We start from the raw sequence: 25446 nt of genomic DNA on the forward strand, positions 1-25446 counted from the left end.
GCTGGGTCAACCTTGAGCCTGGTGGGATGCGAACCTGCACTAATTGCAGGCAGCTGGTGTTACTTAAGGAGGCATTAGCCCACTGCTCCACCAAGGCTCATCTGAGCTTGAAGCACTTAGATGAAAGAAACACTCATGTGCATTTGTTGTTTGTCGACTTAGTTCAGCATTTAACACAATCATTCCCCAGCATCTAGTAAAGGGGCACATAACTAAGTCAGAATATCAGCAAATAGCCCGTGCCTGCAAAGATGAAGTGAGGAAAGCTAAGGCTCAAAATGAACTAAGGCTTGCGACCAAAGTCAAAAATAACAAAAAATGCTTCTTTCAACATATAAAAACCAAGAAAAAAGTTAAGGAAATGATTGGTCCATTAGTAGGGGAAAGTGGCAAGAAGGTGACAAGCAACAGGGAGAAAGCAGAACTATTTAACTCATTTTTGCATCTGTCTTTACACAAAGGGAAAAAACAGTCCAACCTACCAAAACCAGTGCCATAAAAAACAGAATAGAAATGCAAGTTAAGATAGGCAAGAAAATGGTAAGTGAGCACTTATACAGCCTTGAGGAGTTCAAATCACCAGGACCAGATGGATTACATCCCAAAGTTCTCAAGGAACTGGCAGACGTGATCTCAGAACCACTGAACTATATTTTTCGTAGATCCTGGAGCACTGGGGAACTACCAGAGGACTGGAAGAGAGCTGATGTAGCTCCCATATTCAAAAAAGGGAAAAAAAATAGATCCAGGAAACTACAGACCTATCAGCCTGATCTCAATACCTAGGAAGATTCTGGAAAAGATAATCAAACAACAAATCAGCGAACATCTTGATGCAAACAAAGTCATCACTAAAAGCCAACATGGGTTTGTCAAAAACAGATCGTGCCAGACAAATCTTATTACATTCTTTGACCAAATGACAAAATTAGTGGACCAGAGGAATGCTGTAGATATAATTTACTTTGACTTCAGTAAGGCATTTGATAAAGTAGATCACAACCTACTACTTGATAAGATAGAAAAATGTGGGTTAGATAGCATTACCACCAGATGGATTCGTAGCTGACTGACAGGCCGTACTCAGCGTGTAGTCCTCAATGGAACCGCATCTACATGGAAGGAAGTGTGTAGTGGGGTGCCCCAGGGCTCTGTTCTGGGCCCAGTGCTCTTCAACATCTTCATCAACGATTTGGATGAGGGGATAGATGGGGAACTCATCAAATTTGCAGATGACACCAAGCTGGCAGGAATAGCCAATACTCCAGAAGATAGGCTTAAGATACAGGAGGATCTGGACAGACTCGAACACTGGGTGCTATCTAACTAAATGAAATTCAATGGTGAAAAAAGTAAGGTTCTACATTTAGGCAGGATAAAAGCCAACACAGTGCTAGTCTGCATTAACAGAGGGATAGAATCAAGATCACGTGAAGTACTAATACCACTTTACAATGCTTTGGTAAGGCCACACCTGGAATACTGCATCCAGTTTTGGTCACCACGATGTAAAAAAGATGTCGAGACTCTAGAAAGGGTACAGAGAAGGGCAACAAAGATGATTGGGGGACTGGAGGCTAAGACATATAGGGAACGGTTGCTGGAATTGGGTATGTGTAGTTTAACGAAGAGAAGGGTGAGGGGTGACAAGATAGCAGTGTTCCAATATCTCAGGGGCTGCCACAAAGAAGAGGGAGTCAAGCTATTCTCCAAAGCACCTGAAAGCAGGACAAGAAGCAATGGATGGAAACTAATCAAGGAGAGAAGCAACCTAAGGAGAAACTTCCTGACAGTTAGAACAATTAACCAGTGGAACAACCTGCCTCCAGAGGTGGTGAATGCTCCAACACTGGAGGTTTTTAAGAAGAGACTGGACAGCCACTTGCCAGAAATGGTATAAGGTTTCCTGCCTGAGCAGGGGGTTGGACTAGATGACCTCCAAGGTTCCTTCCAACTTATTATTATTATTATTATTATTATTATTATTATTATTATTATTATTATTATTATTATTATTATTATTATTATTATTATTATTATTATTATTATTATTATTATTAGACAAACTGGGGCTTTTAGGCTTAAACACTCCTTTGTTCAACTGGATTCTTGATTTTCGTACTACAATGTGTGCGAACTGGAACAAATATTTCTAACACCATTTTCTTGAGCACAGGTTCTCCTCAGAGCTGCGTCCAAAGTCCACTGCTGTTCACCCTGCTGACCCATGACTGTTGTGCTAGCTTTGCCACCAACCATATTGTGACGTTCGCAGATGATACAACAGTAGTGGGTCTTATTCATGATGACAATGAGGGTGCTTACCACAATGAGGTTGAGGGTTTGATGAACTGGTGTAAGGAAAACAGCCTAGTTTTAAATACTGGGAAAACCAGAGATCATTGTCAATTTCAGGAAAGGCAGGAACAGCCACACTCCTCTGTGCATTAATGACTCACCTGTGGAGATGGTTACTAGCATGAAATTCCTGGGTGTGCAGTGAACAAGTAAGCTGGCTTGGTCACTCAACAGCAAGACACTGGTGAACTGAGCACAGTAGCACCTACATTTTCTGCATCGCATGAGAAAAGCACAACTTCCTTCCCCTGTCCTTCGCACTTTCTATGGAGGAACGATCAAGAGCATCCTGTCATACAGCATCACAGTCTGGTTTAGTAGCATCACTGCTCCAGACAGCAAGGCGATGCAGAAAGTGGTGAGGATGGCTGAAAAGATCATTGGCAGTTTCCTCCCTTCCATCCAGGACATGGCATGACTCAGCGTTGCCTGAGCAGGGTCCGTAACATTGTCTGGGACATTACTCATCCTCTTCATGACCTATTTTTCTTGTAACCTTCTGGGAGGAGGCTTCGTGGTATCCATAGCAGAACATCCAGATTCAGCCATAGTTTCATTCCATACAGCATTATTAACCTTATGAACTCTCAAGCTTCCTCATTCCATTATGCATTCAAGATGGACAGAGATTAATATTTATATGTTACTTATATATTAGGGTGTAGGTCTACACATATGTTATATATAGTATGTTTAAAGGTGTGTTATGTATATGTACATTTTGAGAACAAGCAACTAAACTTCATTTTTAATGTGTGCCATTGTGCCCACAGTAAAAAAATGAAAACAAAGGTTATCTATCTTAGTAACAACAACAATAATAATAACAACAACAACAACAACAATAATTTGAAAGGGATATTGGAGGTCATCTAGTCCAACCCACTGCTCAGGCAGGAAACCCTATACCATTTCAGACAAATGGCTGTCCAGTCTCTTCTTAAAAACTTCCAGTGTTGGAACATTCACAACTTCTGGAGGCAGGTTTTTCCACTGATTAATTTTTCTAACTGTCAGAAAATTTCTTCTTAGTTCTAGGTTGCTTTTCTCCTTGACAGTTTCCATCTGTTGCTTCTTGTCCTGCCTTCGGGTGCTTTGGAGAATAGCTTGATTCCGCCCTCTCCATTGTGGCAACCCCTGAGATATTGGAACATTGTTATCATATCACCCCAGTCCTTCTCTTCATTAAACTAGACATACCCAATTCCAGCAACTGTTACCCATGTTTTTTAGCCTCCAGTCCCCTAATCATTTTTGTTGCTCTTCTCTGTACACTTTCTAGAGTCTCAACATATTTTTTAAATCATGGTGACCAAAACTGGAAACAGTATTCCAAGTGTGGCCTTACAAGGCTTTGTAAAGTGGTATTAACACTTCATGTGATCTTGATTCTATCTCTTTGATAATGCAGCCTAGCACTCTGCTGGCTTTTTTGTCAGCTGCAGCACACTGATGGCTCATGTTTAAGTGATTTTCCATTAGGACTCCGAGATGCCTCTCATAGTTCCTACTACTGAGCAAGGTGCCACCTATGCTGTATCTGTGTATTTGGTTTTTCTTGCCTAAATGTAGAACCTTAATATTTTCACCATTAACTTTCATTTTCTTAGATAGACTGCAATGCTCAAGTCTATCAAGATCCTTCTGTATCTTAAGCCTATCTTCTGGAGAGATGGCTACTCCTGTCAGCTTGGTGTCATCTGCAAATTTGATGAGTTCCTCATCTATCCCCTCATCCAAATCATTGATGGAGATGTTGAAGAGCACTGGGCACCCCACTAAACACTTCCCTCCATGTAGTTGCAGTTCCATTGAGGACCATATGTTGAGTACGGCCTGTCAGCCAGCTATGAATCCATCTGGTGGTGATGCTGTCTAACCCGAACTTCTTCATTCCTTGATAGGCACTGCCTCTGTCTTTGTGTAATGATCCTTGTGAGACAGGATACAGCAAGGCCAAGAAAGAAGGGGAGTCCTTTTGCTGCTATGATTGCCATCTGTGTCCAGAGGGGAAAATTTCAAAAGAGAAGGGTAGGAAATTTCCAAATTTAATGGGACTAAGCCCCATTATACCCAAGGTATATGAGTGTACAACACTATCTATAATCAATTGTACCTATTCCACTGTGTTCTTTTTCAGACAAGGATGATTGTTCTCCATGTCCCAAAGATCAATATCCCAATTCTGAGAAAAATATGTGCCTTCCAAAGTGGATCACCTTTCTGTCTTATGAAGAACCCTTGGGGATCAGTCTGACTGCTCTTTCTCTTTGCTTTACTTTAATGACAATTTTGGTAATAATAATCTTCATGAAACATAAAGACACACCTATTGTCAAAGCCAACAACCGGAATCTGACATACACTCTCTTAGTTTCCCTTCTCCATTCCTTCCTTTGTGTCTTTCTATTCATTGGGAGACCTGAAAAGATTGTGTGTCTGCTTCGACAACCAGCTTTTGGCCTCATCTTTTCTCTGGCAGTTTCTTGTGTATTGGCCAAAACCTTTGTTGTGGTTCTAGCATTCATGGCCACCAAACCTGGTTCCAAATTGAGGAAATGGGTGGGTGGAAGAATGGTCAGTTTCATTCTTCTATCCTGCTTCCTTGTTCAAATTTGTTTTTGTGCTGCATGGCTGATAACCTCTCCACCATACCCAGATACTGATATGCAGACAATGTCTGAAGAAGTCATCATGGAGTGCAATGAGGAATCAGTTATGCTCTACTGTGTTTTGGGTTTTATGGGTTTTCTTGCTCTAGTTAGCTTCTCTGCTGCTTTTCTAGCTAGGAAGTTGCCTGACAGTTTCAATGAAGCTAAATTCATCACCTTCAGCATGTTGGTCTTCTGCAGTGTTTGGCTGTGCTTTATTCCAACCTATCTAAGCACAAGGGGAAAATATATGCTGGCCGTGGAGATCTTCTCCATGATCTCCTCCAGTGCTGGATTATTGGTATGCATTTTTCCCCCCAAGTGCTTTATCATTGTGATGAGACCTGAACTGAACAATAAACATCAGCTCATGAAAAGAAAGTTTTAAGAAATCTGTTTCCCTCATATTTTTTATATCTACATGTTGAAGAACATGGAAATTTAACCCCTAAAGCAATGTGCAGATAGATTGGTATTCCGTGTTGTCTCTCCCCTGAGATTTTAATATCTCACAACAAATTGTATAAATAAACCAACAATAGCAGAACTTTACTTATTGACATATATCAGTATATAGTGGGGCTAAGGATTGCAAGAATTCTTACTTCACTTTACAGAACAATGGGAATTGTTCCTCCTTATTTGATTTGTTACAATTTTGTTACGAATAAAAGTCTACCACTAAATATGTAGATTTCATGTGAATTATTAAATTGTCTTTATTGGTCATCTTACATGCAGAATAGAATGTGTAAAAAGAAATTGAGATTAAATACAAATGAGCCTTTGGTTAAACAGGGAGGTCCTATGAATTGTCTCTGAAGCAATCAAAACTTACAGATCCTCTGGTACACATCATATTTATTTATTTTATTTTATTTTATTTTATTTTATTTTATTAGATTTATATACCGCCCCTCTCCAAGGACTAGGGGTGGTGTACAGGGCAAAAAACACTAACAACACACAAGATATAAAAATTAAAATAAGATTAAATCAATAGCCCTAAGTAATAAATACATTCTAAAATTTACATTTTTTAAAATATAACTCTAAAATCCAATCCCTCAGTCCAGGCTGGCCTGTTCAAACAACCAAGTCTTCAGGTCGTGGCGAAACGAGTGAAGGTCGGGAGCCATCTGAAGCTCAACTGGAAGCTGATTCCACAGGGCAGGTGCGCCCACAGAGAATGCTCTCCCCCTGGGAGCCACCAGTCGACATTCCCTGACAGACGGCACCCTGAGGAGGCCCTCTCTGTGGGAGCGCACAGGGCGATGGGAAGTTAACGCCGGCAAGATGTCCTCCCGTAAATAACCCGGACCCATGCCATTTAGAGCTTTATAGGTCATCACCAGCACCTTGAATCTCAAGGTGGTAATCTATGAAAAGTGGGGTAAATTCAAAAGATCTTCCAGTTGGCAATATGTCTTCTCCTTATTAGCAAAGGCGATTAAAATCTCTAAGAAAAACAACAACACAATTCTGGCAAATCCAAATAAATACCACCAGAAGTCCAATACATACTAGTATCCCATTTACACAATGGTCTTTTTCTAGGAAATTGAGTAATCTCTATATCAAGTATGTTCACTGTATAGAATAGCATGTTCCATGATGATCGATTTGTTGAGTACAGAGAGTGTTGCACCAGTTGACTGAAAGGCACAACATGATTCTAAATACCAGGTTATGAAATCATGCTGGTTTCTCTGATTGCCCACTGGCTCACATTTGCAAAGTGTTTAGAATGTCTCTTTTTTGCGGATGTAGCAGAAGAGGTAGGGTGCAGTGTTTTATAGAAAATATCAAGTGTTTCACTGATAGAAATGAGATTTAAATAGACAGAGACTATAGTGTTTGCCACTAACCTGTATTGCTTTGAAAAGAATTCCTTTTAAAAGTGTGCTGCTAGGGAAGACCGTAATGAGTCTTTTCTAGGGGCATAGAGGCATTGGGTATGTCTAGTCTAATGAAAAGAAAGGAGTAGGGGAGATATGATAGCAGTGTTCCAATATTTGAGGAGCTCCTACAAAGATGAGGGGGTCAAACCATTTTCCAAAGTGCCAAAAGGCAGGACAAGAAACAATGCAATGCAAACTCAGAAAGGAGAGAAGTAACCACGAACTAAGGAGAAATTACCTAATGGTGAGATCAATCAACCAATGGAATAGATTGCCTTCAGAAATTGTGGGTGCTCTATCACTAAAGGTTTCCAAAAAGAGACTGGACAGTCATTTATCTGAAATGATATAGGGTCTCCTGCAAAAGTTAAGGAGTGGACTGGAAGATCTTCAAGGTCCTTTCCAAGTCTGTTATTTTATAATAATAATAATAATAATAATAATAATAATAATAATAATAATAATAATAATAATAATAATAATAATAATAATAATAATAATAATAATAATAATAATAATAATAATAATAATTTGAAAGGGACACTGGAGGTCATCTATTCCAACCCCCTGCTCAGGCAGGAAACCCTATACCATTTCAGACAAATGCCTGGCCAGTCTCTTCTTAAAAACTTCCAGTGTTGGAACATTCACAGCTTCTGGAGCAGGTTTTTCCACTGATTAATTGTTCTAACTGTAAGGAAATTTTTCCTTAGTTCTAGGTTGCTTCTCTCCTTGATTAGTTTCCATCTGTTCCTTTGACTCTCTTTTCTTGGATCACATGTGGTGGTAAAGGTATCTTCCCCTATACAGATGTTAGCTACATGCACCACCAATAGTAGTTAATATAACCCATTACGGAATCTATAATGGTATAGACTCTCCTGGTGGATTTATCAAAAACATTCCAACATCATGCTGTAATTCCGGATTAGCTGATGGTGTATAAATCGAATTAATAAATAGAATTCACACTGTGTCTGCCTTTTCCTTTAGCTTGTCTGAAAATATGGTCGATCAAAGGTATATGAGCTATGGTTCTGCTTATGCTCAGGAAGCTGCCAACTATTTTGGCTGGGAGCACAGTGTACATTGCAGTTGTGTGCAAATTTAATACATTTATGTTTGTAGCTTCAAAGGGATTTGGTTGCTTTAGGTGAGCTAGATTTTGGTCACAACAAATGTTTGCACTCTGCAGCTACAGTGCAATTCTGAGAAAAAATTGATTTAGCTTATAGGGTTGCCAACAGGTATAGTGAAGTCACCAATGCACTTCATGAAGCTTCTATCATTTTCTCCGGATTTGAAGAGATATGGAGCCCTAAATGACAATAGCAGTTGGGACACATATTCGAAAACAAACTATATAGAGAGACATGTGTATTGTTACAGTATATTTGCTTCAAATTTCTTTTAAGCATTTCAGAAGCCACTTCTTTATAACATTTTTTATCCTTTTATCCAGCTTGCCTTCAGAAGTTGTGGGTGCTCCATCACTGGAGGCTTTTAGGAAGAGACTGGACAGCCAGTTGCCTGGAATGGTATAGGGTCTTCTGCTTAAGCAAGGGGTTGGACGAGAAGACCTCCGAGGTCCATTTCAACTCTGTTATTTTGTAATATACTGAAAGTCAGCTGGCACAATAGAGCCAGATGGAAGTATCAAAATGTGGGGTGGGGATAATCAATACTTCCCCTGTGGTTGTTAAGGGTAGAAAGGCTGCCAAGCACCTAACTTTCCATAGTGTGTCCCCTCCCCCCCCCAGTGCTGCAATTGCCATAACATCAAGCATAGGTTGTAAGTCCCTTCAGTCAGCATGTTCATCAATTTTAGCATTAGACTTTACAGCCCTCTCTAAGCAGAGTTTACAGTCCTCTCTAAGCAGAGTCAGCATATTGATCCCAACAATCCGGATCCTCAGTTTACCGACCTTGGAAGGATGGAAGGCTGAGTCAACCTTGAACTGGTGAGACTCAAACTACCAAACTGCTGGCAGCCAGCAGTCAGCAGAAGTAGCCTGAAGTAATAATAATAATAATAATAATAATAATAATAATAATAATAATAATAATAATAATAATAATAATAATAATAATAATAATGATGATGATGATGATGATGATGATGAAGATGATGATGATGATGATGATGATGATGATGATGATGTGATGTTGGAAGGGAACTTGGAGGTCATCTAGTCCAAACCCCTGCTAAGGCAGGAAACCTTATACCATTTCAGACAAATGGCTGTCCAGTCTCTTCTTAAAAACTTCCAGTGCTGGAGCATTCACCACCTCTGGAGGCAGGTTGTTCCACTGGTTAATTGTTCTAACTGTCAGGAACTTTCTCCTTAGTTCTAGGTTGCTTCTCTCCTTGACTAGTTTCCATCCATTGCTTCTTGTCCTGCTTTCAGGTGCTTTGGAGAATAGCTTGGCTCCCTCTTCTTTGTGGCAGCCCCTGAGATATTGGAACACTGCTATCATGTCACCCCTCACCCTTCTCTTCATTAAACTACACATACCCAATTCCAGCAACCGTTCCCTATGTTTTAGCCTCCAGTCCCCCAATCATCTTTGTTGCTCTTCTCTGTACTCTTTCTAGAGTCTCTACATTTTTTTACATCGTGGTGACCAAAACTGGATGCAGTATTCCAGGTGTGGCCTTACCAAGGCATTTTAAAGTGGTATTAGTACTTCACGTGATCTTGATTCTATCCCTCTGTTAATGCAGACTAGCACTGTGTTGGCTTTTTTGGCAGCTGCAGCACACTGCTGGCTCATATTTAAGTGATTGTCCACTAGGACTCTGAGATCCCTCTCACAGTTACTACTATCGAGCAAGGTACCACCTATACTATACCTGTGCATTTGATTTTTCCTGCCTAAATGTAGAACCTTACTTTTTTCACCATTGAATTTCATTTAGTTAGATAGCACCCAGTGTTCGAGTCTGTCCAGATCCTCCTGTATCTTAAGCCTATCTTCTGGAGTATTGGCTATTCCTGCCAGCTTGGTGTCATCTGCAAATTTGATGAGTTCCCCATCTATCCCCTCATCCAAATCGTTGATGAAGATGTTGAAGAGCACTGGGCCCAGAACAGAGCCCTGGGGCACCCCACTACACACTTCCTTCCATGTAGACGCAGTTCCATTGAGGACCAAACACTGAATACAGCCTGTCAGCCAGCTACGAATCCATGTGGTAGTGATGCTATCTAACCTACATTTTTCTATCTTATCAAGTAGTAGGTTGTGATCTACTTTATCATATGCCTTACTCAAGTCCAAGTAAATTATATCTACAGCATTCCTCTGGTCCACTAGTTTTGTCACTTGGTCAAAGAATGCAATAAGGTTTGTCTGGCACGATCTGTTTTTGACAAACCCATGTTGGCTTTTAGTGATAACTTTGTTCGCATCAAGGTGTTCGCTGATTTGTTGTTTGATTATCTTTTCCAGAATCTTCCCAGGTATTGAGGTCAGGCTGATAGGTCTGTAATTTCCTGGATCTATTTCTTTCCCTTTTTTGATGATGGGAACTACATCACCTCTCTTCCAGTCCTTGGGTAGTTCCCCAGTGCTCCAGGATCTTTGAAAAATATAGTTCAGTGGTTCTGAGATCATGTCTGCCAGTTCCTTGAGAACCTTGGGGTGTAATCCATCTGGTCCTGGTGGTTTGAACTCGTCTAGGCTGGACAAGTGCTCACTTACCATTTTCTGGCCTATCTTAACTTGCGTTTCTATTCTGTTTTTTATGGCACTGGTTTTGGTAGGTTGGACTGTTTTTTCCCTTTGTGTAAAGACAGATGCAAAAAATGAGTTAAATAGTTCTGCTTTCTCCCTGTTGCTTGTCACCTTCTTGCCACTTTCCCCCACTAATGGACCAATCATTTTCTTAACTTTTTTCTTGTTTCTTATATGCTGAAAGAAGCTTTTTTTGTTATTTTTGACTTTGGTCGCAATCCTTAGTTCATTTTGAGCCTTAGCTTTCCTCACTTCATCTTTGCAGGCACGGGCTGTTTGCTGATATTCTGCCTTAGTTATGTGCCCCTCTTTCCACTTCCTATACTTGTCCTTTTTATCTTTCAGTTTATCAGAGAGTTCTTTATGCAGCCATGCTGGTTTCTTTTGAAAGCTGTTATTTTTCTTCTTTGTTGGTATTGTGCTAGACTGGGCCTTTATTATCTCACTTTTCAAAATTTCCCAAGCTTCTTGAGTTGTTTTCCCCTTTAGGATTCTCATCCATGGAATTCTTCCCATGGTCTCTCTAATCTTGTATGAGTTCAGGGTTCCAGAGCTCTCTGATGAACCTGAAACTTTCAGTGGGCAGCGGAATACAATCTAGCGTTTGCAAAGTGAAGACGATTCTATTGGTTAGTTAGAGAATGAGAAATATGTCCAATTATTAATCTGTAGTTCAAAAGTGGAAGTAGAATTCACGTTTAATCTTTCAGGCTTTTGAAAATGGGTAAGATTTAGTTAATTTGAATTTAATGGAGCATGTCTTTCTTTTCCTGTGTCCATCTAGGCACATTAGGAGGGCATGAAAGAGGGACAATCAGGGATTTTAGGCAGCAAAATCAGTTAGAAGTAAAGAGGAAATAAAAAAGCAGAATTACAAATAATGTTACTACAGCAACACCAAGGTGCAGAAAAGAGATGGAAGAAAAAAAAAGAAAGTAGGTGGGGCAGGGGTGATCTTTGAGCAAAGTGGATCCTCCCACAGTGCTGAAACAAAATCCTGACTGGTAGGTTACAGTTTTGCTTTCTTATTCACTAATATTTAAAGCTCACTGCAAATCCCCCCAAAATGACAAATATTATTATAATGCCAAAATGGACAACAAGACCAATTCAGCTACAATAGTCCTAGCAGCTGACTATGCATAATTATCAAATGGAGCAATCCTGGTTAAGGCCAGGTTTTTCTATTGTGGATCAGTGAATCACTCTGCACCACTCTCTGCAAAGTATATAAACCTTCTTGAAGGTGATCTCTATGCTGCTTTTATAGATCCAAAAATGACGTATAGAATAGAATAGAATAGAACAGAATAGAACAGAACAGAACAGAACAGAATAGAATAGAATAGAATAGAATAGAATAGAATAGAATAGAATAGAATAGAATAGAATAGAATAGAATAGAATAGAATAGAATAGAATAGAATAGAATAGAATAGAATAGAACTGGAAGGGACCCTGGGGGTCTTGTAATCCAGCCCTCTGCTCAAGCAGGAGAATCTACACCAACTTGGACAGGTGATTGTCTAGTCTTTTCTTAAAAATCTCCAGAGACGGAGCACCCAGATTTCTTAGGGTAAGCTGTTCCACTGGTTGATTGTCCTCACTGTCAGGAAGTTTCTCTTTAATTCTCCTTGATCAGTTTCCAACCAGTGTTTCTTGTCCTTCCCTCTGGTGCTCTTGTGAACAACCTGACCCCCTTCTGCCTTGCGGTAGCCCCTCAATACTGGGATCAAAAGATTGTGGCAAATGGTTTTTCCTTTATTACCACTAGCTCCTGCAATTATAGGTAGTTCCTGAGTTACAATGCGTTGCTAAGTGACTGGTGAAAGATAACAGGGGCATCGCCATGGTCACAACCTGGACTCAGAGTTCTGATGGTCAGGGAGACCCTCCCATTCAGATGGCTGAACAGATCATATTTTGTGTGCTTGGCAATTGACCTGCACTTATAGCTGTTTGCAGCACCTAGCAGTCAGGTGACCTTATTTTATTTTATTATTTTAGTCTAGTCCAGTCTAGTCTAGTCTGACTCCAATATTATTCAGTTTTTAAATTAAAAATATGGTTTGAGTCTATACCAAAGCTGATTTTCCCCCTTTGTTCTGTGGCTAGTAAACCCATTTCCACTCAACTGTGTCATGTAGATGTCTGTTTCACAATGCAGTTTTCATGAATTAGCATCATAGGACAAAATAGGCCAATCAGAAACAGTAAACCACATGACAACCACGAAGTGCAATAAACCTATTCATTTCTGAAAGAATGCATAATCTTACTGGAATGGAATGGAGTAGAGAGTGAGGAATGTGTAGTGTAGTGTATGAATATAGAATTAGAATAGAATAGAATAGAATAGAATAGAATAGAATAGAATAGAATAGAATAGAATAGAATAGAATAGAATAGAATAGAATAGAATAGAATAGAATAGAATAGAATAGAATAGAATAGAATAGATCTATAGTAATGCTTTTAGCCATACATATATTTGCATCTCTGTTTTGATTTATGGATCTAATGATTTTATTTTAGTCTTGCAGCTCATGCATTCCTGCCTCTGCAGGGGAGGAGAGGAGAGGAGAGGAGAGGAACAGGAATCCAGTTGTTTCTTCTCAAAGTCAAAAATGGAGGAGTCTGAGAAAAAATATACCAGGCAGGAGAGGCTTGAGACCCTTCCCACATCTGTGTTTGAAACACACATGTGTGGCCAGAGTTACAATATTTAGAATGCAGTCCATGTTGTGGGGTGTGTACAGTGATGAGATTCAGTCAGTTCGCACCACTTCAGCAGAACCAGTTGCTAATTTTTTGTTGCACAGGCCCAGAATGGATTTCTGGAAGAGGCATCCACACAGACAACCGGCATCCAAATCAGCCAGCCTGTGGTGCCAATCCCCAGTCATTATGCGCTTGAGTGACTCCTTTGAAGGGCGCACCATCTGTTTGGCCTGTACATTACTCGAAGGGTGAAAAGGAACCGATGTAGCATGCCTAATGAGGTTAGTCCTCAAGAAGGCTTGAAACACTGCCAATGTGAACTGGGCCCCGTTATCGGACACTACAACGTCTGGCAGCCCATGTGTTGCAAAAAGCTTCCTAAGCACCTGGATGGTCCTAGCAGTAGTCATACTTGCGATTGGAATAACTTCCAGCCATTTAGAGTGGTTGTCGACCACTATAAAAAATAGCTGTCCCTGAAAGGGCCGAGCAAAGTCGATGTGAATCCTTGACCAAGGAGTGTGTGTCTCCTCCCATCTGTGGACAGGAGCGTGTGGCATTTCTGGCCTGGACTGTGGACACGTGTAGCACCCATGTACTTGAGCCCAATAGTGGCTTATGGTCTGAAGACCGTGAATTCCCTACCATACAAGTATTCATGGAATTTCTTCACCCCGGCCACAATGGCCAAGGCCTCCTTGTCAATTTGTGCATAATTGCACTCAGCAGAGGACAATTTCCTAGAGTGATAGGCAATTGGGACTTTAGTCCCGTCACTTTCCAAGTGACTTAAAACAGCCCCTACACCATAAGGGGATGCGTCACACACAAGGCATACAGGCAATGACTCTTTAAAGTGAGTGAGCATTGAATTGGAAGACAGTAATGACTTTACTGGTGCTGGAGAAGACTCCTGTGAGACCCTTGCAAGGAGTAAGACAGTTGTAAGTTGAGTTGTACTTAGCATATTATATGAAGAGAGCAAGGGTTTGAGCTCTTGCCAAAGCTGATTTTCCCCTCTGTTCTGTGTCTACTAAACCAATTTTCACTCTGCTGTATGCTTACCACACTGTCATTCCTCTGTTTTCCAATGAAATCTTCAAAAATTAGCATCCTACTGCATCATATGCAAACTTGAAGAGTAGAATTCAACAACATAACAACTAACTATTGCAATACACATCCAAATTTCTGTAAGAATACATGAACATAATTATAATGGAATGGAGACTAGAGAATGGAGAATAGTGTAGTTTAGTGTAGTGAAAGAATAGAATGGAATGGAATGGAATGGAATGGAATGGAATGGAATAGAATAGAATAGAATAGAATAGAATAGAATAGAATAGAATAGAATAGAATAGAATAGAATAGAATAGAATAGAATAGAATAGAATAGAATAGAATAGAATAGAATAGAATAGAATAGATCTATAGTAATGCTTTTACCCATACATATATTGACATCTCTGTTTTGATTTATGGATCTAATGATTTTATTTTTATTTTGCAGCTCATGCATTCCTGCCTCTGCAGGACCTCAAATGTTTTGAAGATGTTCACATAAGTGACTGTCTTATTATCATTGAGAAATTAGCCAGTTTGTCTCTTCCTAATCCTATGGGACCTCATGAAAATAGGAAGAACTGACACTGAAAGATGGTATTTATTGTCCCAATTGTATACCAACCCAGGGCTGGGAGCCCCAAGGCTCTGTGACTTGATTTGATAGTATGTTTGCACTCGATATTTGTGTCTGAAGAACATCTCAAGAAGGCAGGTCAGTCTGATCCACTTCAAATAACTTGTGGCAGAGAGAGGCATTTGCACCCAGAAAGAAGACACTCAAGGAAGATGTTAGTATTCATGGAGTTACTGTTGATAGTATTGCCAGAAGTGGCATGCAAGGATCCTGGCCTTCAATGTGACTTTCATCAGCCTCTTCCTATTCGGCACACCTATCATAAGTTTGGAGACATTAATATTGCTGGCATTATTTCTGCCTTCTTTGCATCTTCTAATCCCATTAAATTTATTCAAGATCCTTCTCAGGGATTTCATGATGGACTTATGTAAGTACATCATTAATTTATTGTCAAACTCTGAATCCTGCTGGTATATTACCTGAAGCTTGAAATGTTTCCTCTAATGGCAAAAATTCCAGAAATAAACATCTAAAATAGGTAATGTTGAAATGGCAATCAAATCTCCATTTATAACACATCACATCTAAATATCTATTAATATACAGGAATGTGGCTTAATTTATGAAGCTGTTATGATCATTAAGAAAGGGGAAGCACATATTTCCCATGATCAGTTGTCTCATTTGATATTTATGGTGCTAAAATTTAGCAATTTCCTTCTGCATATAAGTCATTCTTAAAAGCTGTTATTTGATAGTGGTTCATTCTCACATATAAGAACAAAGAAATAAGAATTATTTCATACGTTCCACAAAATGTGTTGCACTGAATGATTACAAGTGCCATAATGTGAAGCAGACCTTAATGATTTTTTATTTTTTTTTACAGAATAGTTTTTCAGAATTACCAGCATATTCTGGCTTTAGCCTTTACTATAAAAGAGATCAATGAAAATTCCCAGATCCTACCCAACATCACGCTGGGCTTCCACATTTTTAACAGCAACTTTAGTCCAGGCTGGACTTACTTTGCCTCAATGTTACTGCCTTTCACTCAGGGAAAATTCATCCCTAACTACAAGTGTGGGGCCCCAAAAACCTTGACTGCTGTCATTGGGGCTTCTGACATCTGTCTTCACATGGCAACTGTGCTCTGCATCTACAAAGTTCCTATGGTAAGATGGGCTGCAAATATACATTATTATTCTGCTGTACCTCCCTAGATGTCTGTGTTTTTCTCTCTGTAAAAAGGAGAGACTTTTCACTTAACTAGATATTATTTTTTGCTTGATAAGAGCAGAATAGCACCATGAGTAATTGTAACCAAATATTTGGCGAGGATATTTGATCCAGCAAAACATTCCCCAATTCCAGACATTGAACTAAGGTTCAATTTTCAAATATTCACTATAAGACTACTTCCAAAAATATGTATTTGCTGATATCCAAAGAGTGACATCTTGGTCGATATTTCCTAATAAACACAACTAGTTGCATAATGTTTCTTATTTGTTCTAAGAATAAGAATACCCAAAGACTCAAATGAATGTACATGTTTTCAGAGGCTCACATAGACTTTTGGAATTGCATATGTTTATCTTTCTCTAGTTGACCTATGGCTCTTCCCCTGTCATAGATAAAGAGACTCAAGCAATTTTCTTCCAACAAATGTTTCCGAATGAATCCCACCAACACAAGGGTCTCCTGCAGTTATTGCTGTATTTTAGATGGATCTGGATTGGAATTCTTGTAGTAAATGATGAGAAAGGAGAGAAATTTCTTCAGGAGGTGCTCTTAACATTTTCCGAGCATGGCATCTGTACTGAATTCATACAAGAGTTCCCAAATGTAGCTATTTACAGTGATTTTACTGATATCATAGACGAAGGAATACATATATACCATGTTCTCATGAACAGCACAACCAATGTGATAATCTTATATGGTGAAATCCAGTCCTTATCAGCTCTGAGAACTTTCCTCCAGTTTTCAGAAGTGGAGGATATACCAAAGAAGAATAAGATCTGGCTTATAACAGCTCAGACAGATTTCACTTCAACTGCCTTTCATAAATCTTGGGATATCCATTTCCTACATGGTGCTTTATCCTTTGCAGTTCACACAAAAGATGTCCAAAGCTTCAAGGAATTTCTTCAAAATCGAAATCCAAGCAACGATCAGAATGATCATTTCCAGAAAGTTTTCTGGGAACAGGCATTCAGTTGTTTCTTCTCAAACTCAAAAATGGAGGAGTCTGAAAAAAAATGTACCGGTCAGGAGAAGCTTGAAACTCTCCCCACATCTGTGTTTGAAACATGCATGAGTGGCCAGAGTTACAATATTTACAATGCAGTCTATGCTGTGGCACATGCTTTGCAATCTCTCTCTCTATCCAAATCTAGAGAAACAACAATGGTGAAAGAAAGAAGGAAACATTTTCACAATCAAGTGTGGTGGAAGGTAAGTTTGTAAGCAGAGTAGTGCAGAAACCACCATATTTGTAGCTGCAACATGTGTCCATAAATTCTAGCAAACAATATTATCCAGGGATATTGACCTCTGAAAACCCAGACATTAGATGTAAGAATGGATTAACTAATTATAAAATATTCATATGCTGATATTAAAATTGTAAATAGCATTCTGCAATATTTCTTAGAATACGCTTCTCTCCATGGAATTAACTGTCTCTCAAGCCCAAAACCAAGAACGGCATATGGTAATTCTTCTAAGCTGATTTCTTCTTGTTTTACATCTATAGATAAAATCTTGCCAATCTGAGCACTCTGCTATCTGTATCTACAATTTACTCTGTGGATTATTAGGAAGGGTTATCTTCCTCCTCTTTCTCTCCGACATAATATCCAACCTGAATTGTCTTTTACTTTTCTGAAATGCAATCCCTCCCTGCTGGGACTTCACTTTCTTATTACATTCCATCACTGTTTCATAAATTGTCTATTAAAAAAATGGAAGGAGGTATTTTACTCCCTTTACATGATATGCTGAAGCTTTTTTTTGTTATATATGCTTTATTTGAAATGTTTGCATTTAGTCAGACAAAGTTCATGGATTATTGAAAGTACAGTCATGTCCTTATCTTCCCATACAATTCATGTGTGGAAGAGGAAGGATATTGCATTCTAAGGATATTGCAACTCTTACTCAAACAAGATTCAGCATGCTGAAATGTTCCCTTTCTATGAGGCATAGTGTTCTGACCTCTTCACAGACTATTTAAGACCCACCAGTATGTCTGAATCCAGTTGTTCACAACAAAACATGCATAGTTTTAAAGCAAATGGATGCAGAAGAATGAAAGCAGCCTTATATGGTTTTCAGAACACAATTCTAAGAGAAACCAGAGAAGGAGTGAAGGTGTTTTTAATATTTCAGGTGGTTAATAAAAGAGGGCCAAGGTGGGATGTTATTTTGAGCCTACTTTTTGTGAGACATATGTTCCCCCATAGGATGAAACAATCATAGATTTTAAATGATGGATAGTTAAGCCAACAAATTCATCATTAATGTAGGATTTTAAATTCCAGCAACTCCTGCAGATGTTGAATCTGCTTCTACTCTAATGCATCCAATAAAAGAAATGCCATTGCCCTTTCGTCCTCAATTGGGGTTTCAATTATTGTTTTTAAGTAATTTATTTATTGTATTTGGGCACTATGGTTTAATCTGTTTTTAATTTTTGTATTTTGGTATTTTTGGTATTTATTGCCCTGTTCACCGCCCTGAGTCCTTCGGGAGAAGGGCGGTATACAAATTAAATTAAATAAAATAAATAAATAAATAAATTGCCACTGCTTAACTTCTGTACTGAGATTTTATTTCTTAGGTAGAATATAGTTTCCTAAAATTATTTCCTAAATTATTTTTAGAGTTTACTTTATAAAAGTAAGCCTATCTTCCATTATATTGTAAATTTTACAGAGAACCCTTAGTTAATGATGGTAGTTAAGATCTGAATTTCCGTTGTTAAGTGATGCAGTTATAAAGTGCATTTGACCATGTGGTTTAGCAACAACAGTTCTGGCAGACCCCAGTTACCATTGTTAAGTGAGGACTGCATAGTTTTTTTTAAGCATGGACTTCATGTGATCACAACTTCCAATTTCCTTCTAGCTTCCCCATTGACTTTGCTTGTGGAAAGCCAGCAAGATACTGTAGATTGCAAATTGCAGTCAAGTAACTGTGGGATGTCAAGACAGTCAGAAATACAGGCCAGTTGCTGACTTCCAGGATTGTGATCATATGAGCACATTCATAAAGAAACGTTCATATGCATGCTTTGAATATATGAATTATTTCTCTCTCCCTCTGGTCAATATCATATTGACCAGCTCAGAGGAAGGGTCCCTGAGTACACCACCCATGGCCAACAGGACAGCCACACCCCAGGGGAGGTCAGTCCAACCGAAAACGACTCGGAACCAGAGCTAGAGGAGGATGGCCTCCTGCAACCAACCCTGCTCAACCCAGAACAAAGGCATCACGACCCCACTGTCCAATTCCAGGGCCAAGCCACACCCAGACGGTCCACCAGGCCCCACAGGGCACCGGCATACTTAGCAGACTATGTGTGCAAATGACCACCCAACAGCTGCATGTATGAGTAGACATTGTACATAGTTATGTATATAGTTGTAATGTTGGTTGTCATGTGGTTCTTCTCTAAGGGGGAGGGGTGTTATGTATCCAGTGCAGGTATCTGCATGGCAACAGCCACTAGGGGGCGTTGGCCTGGACGGTTTTGGCAGGAACCCCAATTTAGGCGGGAAACCTAGGGCCAACCCCATTGGCTGGACGCCTACCTGGCTAGGTATTTAAGGAGGCCAGGTAACCCTTGTTCCTCAGTACACTACCCCCCCCCAATAAAGAGCTGAACACGTACTCCGGCTGGCGTCTCTTCCTTGCGTTGGACCCACTACATTACATGCATGCTTTGAATATATGAATTATTTCTCTCTCCCTCTGTCCTGTTCTCTCTTTTTTCATCTCTGAATGTCTCTTTGTTTCAGGTTCATTTTTTTCTGAGAAGTGTCAGATTCAATAATAGTGTTGGTGAAAAGATCTCCTTTGATAAAAATGGAGAATTCATTGGTGGATATGATATAATCAACTGGATCATATTTCCAAATCAGTCCTTTCTTAGACTCAAAGTGGGAGTGATAGATCCTACAACTTCAGCAGACAAGTTCTTCAATATCTCTGTTGATTCCATCACGTGGCCAGTAGGCTTTAATCAGGTTAGCTTTTAGAATCTAGATTAGACTGCACTTTCTGACTACCCTAGGTAGAAAGATCCTGGGGAAAGAAAACAATATCTGTAAGAGTGTTTACTTTTCTACTAGTTTGTACAGACTATTGTACTTTTTATTTTGGCCCGCTGTTAATTCTGGTTAACAGTTTTCATGGTTTTGAAGTAAAAGTTGCAATCCAGTGAACTAGATTTCATCAGTTTAGTGACTTGAGTGGTTGAGGAAGCTCTTTAACTAGCCAGCACCAAAATTACCTTTGGAGAGTGGTGATGACGGTTACACAAGGCCATAGATGTCAAATAATTGTAGATATTTAATTATTATTTCAGACAAAATGCATCTCAAAATTATGTCATCATACTGCTTCTGCTTATCAATCTATTTTTATTCTGTTGATTCTACATTACCAGTATCTCTCCAAGCACTTCTTTCCCCATCTGTATCTTAAAACATTCATCTTCATTCATTGATAGGCATTACCTTTATCTTTGTGTAATGATCCTTGTGAGACAGGATACAGCAAGGCCAAGAAAGAAGGGGAGTCCTTTTGCTGCTATGATTGCCACCTGTGTCCAGAAGGGAAAATATCAAAGGAGAAGGGTAGGACATTTTCAAATATAATGGGTCTAGGTCATGATGGCACAACATTCTAATTCCCTATATCAATTCCCCTGCATTCTTTTTCAGATATACATGAATGCTCTCCATGTCCAGAAGTTCAATATCCAAATTCTGAAAAAAATATGTGCCTCCCAAAGCGGATCACCTTTTTGTCCTATGAAGAACCCTTGGGGATCAGTCTGACTGCTCTTTCTCTTTGCTTTTCTTTAATGACAACTTCGGTAATAACAATTTTTGTGAAACACAAAGACACTCCCATTGTCAAAGCCAACAATCGGAATCTCACCTACAGTCTCTTAGTTTCCCTCCTCTTCTCCTTCCTTTGTGTCTTTCTATTCATTGGGAAACCTGAAAAGATTGTGTGTCTGCTTCGACAACCAGCTTTTGGGCTCATCTTTTCTGTGGCAGTTTCTTGTATATTGGCCAAAACCTTTGTTGTGGTTCTAGCATTCATGGCCACCAAACCTGGTTCCAAATTGAGGAAATGGGTGGGAGGAAGAATGGTCAGTTTCATTCTTCTATCCTGCACCCTTGTACAAGTGTGTTTTTGTGCTGTGTGGCTGATAATGTCCCCACCATATCCAGATTTTGATGCACATTCCATCTCTGAAGAAGTCATCATGGAATGCAATGAAGACTCAGTCATGTTCTGCTGTGTTTTGGGCTTTATGGGTTTTCTTGCTCTGCTTAGCTTCCCTGCTGCTTTTCTAGCTAGGAAGTTGCCTGACAGTTTCAATGAAGCCAAATTCATCACCTTCAGCATGTTGGTCTTCTGCAGTGTTTGGCTGTGTTTTATTCCAACCTATCTAAGCACAAAGGGGAAATATGTGCTGGCAGTGGAGATCTTCTCCATGATCTCCTCTAGTGCTGGCTTATTGATGTGTATCTTTTTCCCCAAGTGTTTTATCATAGTGATCAGACCCGAACTGAACAATAAACAACAGCTCATGAAAAGATAGTTTTAGGAAAGATAGTCTTTGTATGTCCATGTTGGAGATCTTCCTCACTTGCCCTTTGAAGCCAGAGAGCAATGTACAGTTAGATTGGGCTCATGTGTTGTAAAGCCTACCTTGTCCCTGAGATTTGGGTAATTCAAAAGTTTTGTTTTTACTTCTGGAAGACAATTAAACATGGGAAGCATAAAACCATGTAAACAAAGAAACAAATAAATGATAACACAATATTATTTTTTGTGATATTTCAGTATGTGATAGACATCTCTGACTCAATATATAGATTAAATTTGAATTATAAATTTTTCTTTACTGGTCATCCAAATTTATATACACACTTGAGCATGTAAAAGAAGTGGTGGTTAAGTACAAATGAGACTTTCATTTAAACAAGGAATGCCAATTATTTGTTTCTAAAGCAGTCAGATAGCCAACTCGCTGTGGGACAAAAGTTATATAATATCAAAGAAATGGTGGAACATAAGTATTAAAGAAAGAGGGACAAAATGAAATGTGACAAAAAAATTAAAAATTAATTATTTTAAATAATTAAATTAAATTATTGAATTGTCCTTCAGCGAGTTGGCAATGGCCGAGGTGGGTGCAATGAATTGACCATGGCGAGTTGGAAGCAGGGAGTTGGTAAGTTGGTTGTGGTAAGCTGGCCATGTGTTTTCTCCTCAGTATCAAAACCAATGAAATCTCTGGCACAAAAATAATTCTAGTAAATTCAAATAAATTCCATCAGAAATCCAGTACATGCTTGTATCCAATTTGCATAATGATCTCTTTCTATGAAATTCAACTGAGTATGGTAACTGAGTAAACAGTACATTCTATTGTTATGAGTCTGTTTTAGTACATAGAGTGTTGCAGCACTTGTATGACAGGCATATGGTAATTCTAAATGCCGACTGATGAGTTAATTGAATGAGCCACCCACCATTTTGGTCTTCTGAAATGGGTTGGATATAAGGCTGCCCCAATGGGAGGGTGGTATCTTGGAGATGGTTACTGTAATGTATTGGCCTTAAATTAAATTAAATTAAATTCACTTGCTTAATGTCTAACTGCTTGCTTAATGTCTGACCTACTTTCTGTGTGTTTTGTAATGGTTGCTGAAAGCCAGACTTGCTGTCTCCAGGCTGATAATTAGATTTGGGGACAGGAAACTGCTACTTTAACCCTAATAGTGGCCGCCTAGAGGCCAACTGTATAAATAGCTGTGCAAGCTATTAGCTTGCTTCTGTTCCATTCTGAGTTAAAATAAACTTGTTGCTGTTTGAACACTTCATCCCACTTAATGCCTCCAAGAACTGAATTTTTAACACTGGTGACAAAGGTGGGATGTTTTGCTTCATTGTAAGAGCCTGAAGTCACTAGTGGGTGAGGCCAACACAGAGCCTGGCATGAACTACATTCCCCCCTCGGTCTGCCTAGCAAGCCATGCTGGAGACCACCATTTATTTATTTATTTATTTATTTATTTATTTATTTATTTATTTATTTATTTATTTATTTATTTATTTATTTAATTACATTTATATACCGCCCTTTCCCGGAGGACTCAGGGCGGTTTACAGGGTAATTAAAAACCAAAAATACAAAAGTTAAAAACCAAGTTTAAAAAAGATTAAATTTATCCCTGTATAAATAAAACCCCAATTAAAATAAATTAATTCTCAGCCTGGGCCAGAGAGCTCGAAGAGCCAGGTCTTCAGGCCCCGGCGGAATGAACGGAGGTCAGGGGCAGTCCTCAGCTCCACTGGCAGCTGATTCCAAAGGGCAAGCGCCCCCACTGAGAAGGCCCTCCCTGTGGGAGTGCACTGGACGAAGGGAACTTGATGCCGGCAGCAGGTGTTCCCTCAGATATCTCGAACCCAAGCCATGTAGGGCTTTATAGGTCATCACCAGCACCTTGAATTTCACCCGGAGGGCAACCGGAAGCCAATGCAGCTCGCGGAGTAGAGGTGTTATGTGGGAGTATCGGGAGACCCCCATCACAACATGCGTGGCCGCATTCTGCACCAGTTGAAGCCTCCGAGTGGTCCTCAAGGGCAGCCCCATGTAGAGAGCATTGCAGTAGTCCAAACGGGAGGTCACGAGCGCATGAGTGACTGTGCGTAGGGCATCTCGGTCCAGATAGGGTCGCAACTGGCGCACCAGGCGAACCTGGGCAAAAGCCCCCCTGGTCACGGCTCTTATATGGTCTTCAAAATTGAGTCGTGAATCCAGGAGGACGCCCAAGTTGCGAGCCCTATCAATGGGGGGTAACACCTCACCCCCCATCGTTAGAGATGGAATAGTCTGGTTGACCCGAGATGCCAATATGCACAGCCACTCAGTCTTGGCGGGATTGAGACGAAGCCTGTTTCTCCCCATCCAGACCTGGACCGCCTCCAGGCACCGGGACATCACGGCGAGGGCATCGCTGGGTTGGTTCAGGGTGGAAAGAAAAAGTTGGGTATCATTAGCGTACTGATGATACCCCACCCTGAAACCACGAATGATCTCACCCAGCGGCTTCATATAGATGTTGAACAGGAGGGGCGAGAGAACCGACCCCTGAGGAACTCCACAAATGAGAGGCCTCGGGGCGGATCTCTGCCCTCCCGTCAACACCGACTGCGAGCGGCCCAGGAGATAGGAGGAGAACCACCGTAAAACGGTGCCTCCCACCATGCTCTAAGGATCCATCCTAGGGCCTACACAGAAGCCAGCAGCACAAGGCAATGTGAGTAACAAGCAATGAAAAGAACTCACCATGGCAAAAGTCAGAAAGCTCGAAGAATTCGACATGACACACCTGGAGAGATGGATATCCTACATGTCCCACATAGAAAACTACCTCCACGCAAATCAGGTCAGCTAAGATGGACTGAAGGCAGCAACCCTTCTCTGCGTGTGCAGCCCAGGCATGCATTTGAGCAGTGGGAGCAACAGCCTGGCAAGTCGGCTATGGAATTCATTGCTGCCCTTCGTCAGGCATCCTGACTATGCAATTTCACTGATTTGGAAGAGATTGATTGATTGATTGATTGATTGATTGATTGATTGATTAAATTTATATGCCGCCCTTCTCCCCAAGGACTCAGGGTGGCTCAGAACAATAAAAAAATTAAAAAACATAAAGTACAAAATTTAAAAAAGAATTAAACAATGGATATAATAAATAAATGACAATTTAACCCAATAAAAGCCAAATTTAAAACCATAGTCAGTCCAGGCTCACTTGTTAGAACATCCATGTCTTCAGGTCATGGCGGAAGGAACAAAGGTCAGGGGCCGTCTGCAGCTCCGGAGTCAGTTCATTCCAGAGGGTCGGTGCGCCCACAGAGAAGGCTCTTCCCCTGGGGGTCACCAACCAGCATTGCCTAGCCGAGAGAGGCTGAGACTGCTTAGTCTGTGGACTGAGGAATCGAGAGCTCAAACAAAAACATTTTGCTAAGGAGACTCTCTCGCTACAGGAGGCCTTGAAGGAAGTCATGGCAGACAAAGCTGCCAGAGGGGCTGTTAAGGTGCTGTGGCCCTCCAAAAACGTGCCAAGCACCATGAGGATGCCGAGCGGATGGAAGACACCGACTCAGA

Source organism: Vipera berus, assembly GCF_964194415.1.
Source record: "Vipera berus genome assembly, chromosome: Z".
Classification (NCBI taxonomy): domain Eukaryota; kingdom Metazoa; phylum Chordata; class Lepidosauria; order Squamata; family Viperidae; genus Vipera; species Vipera berus.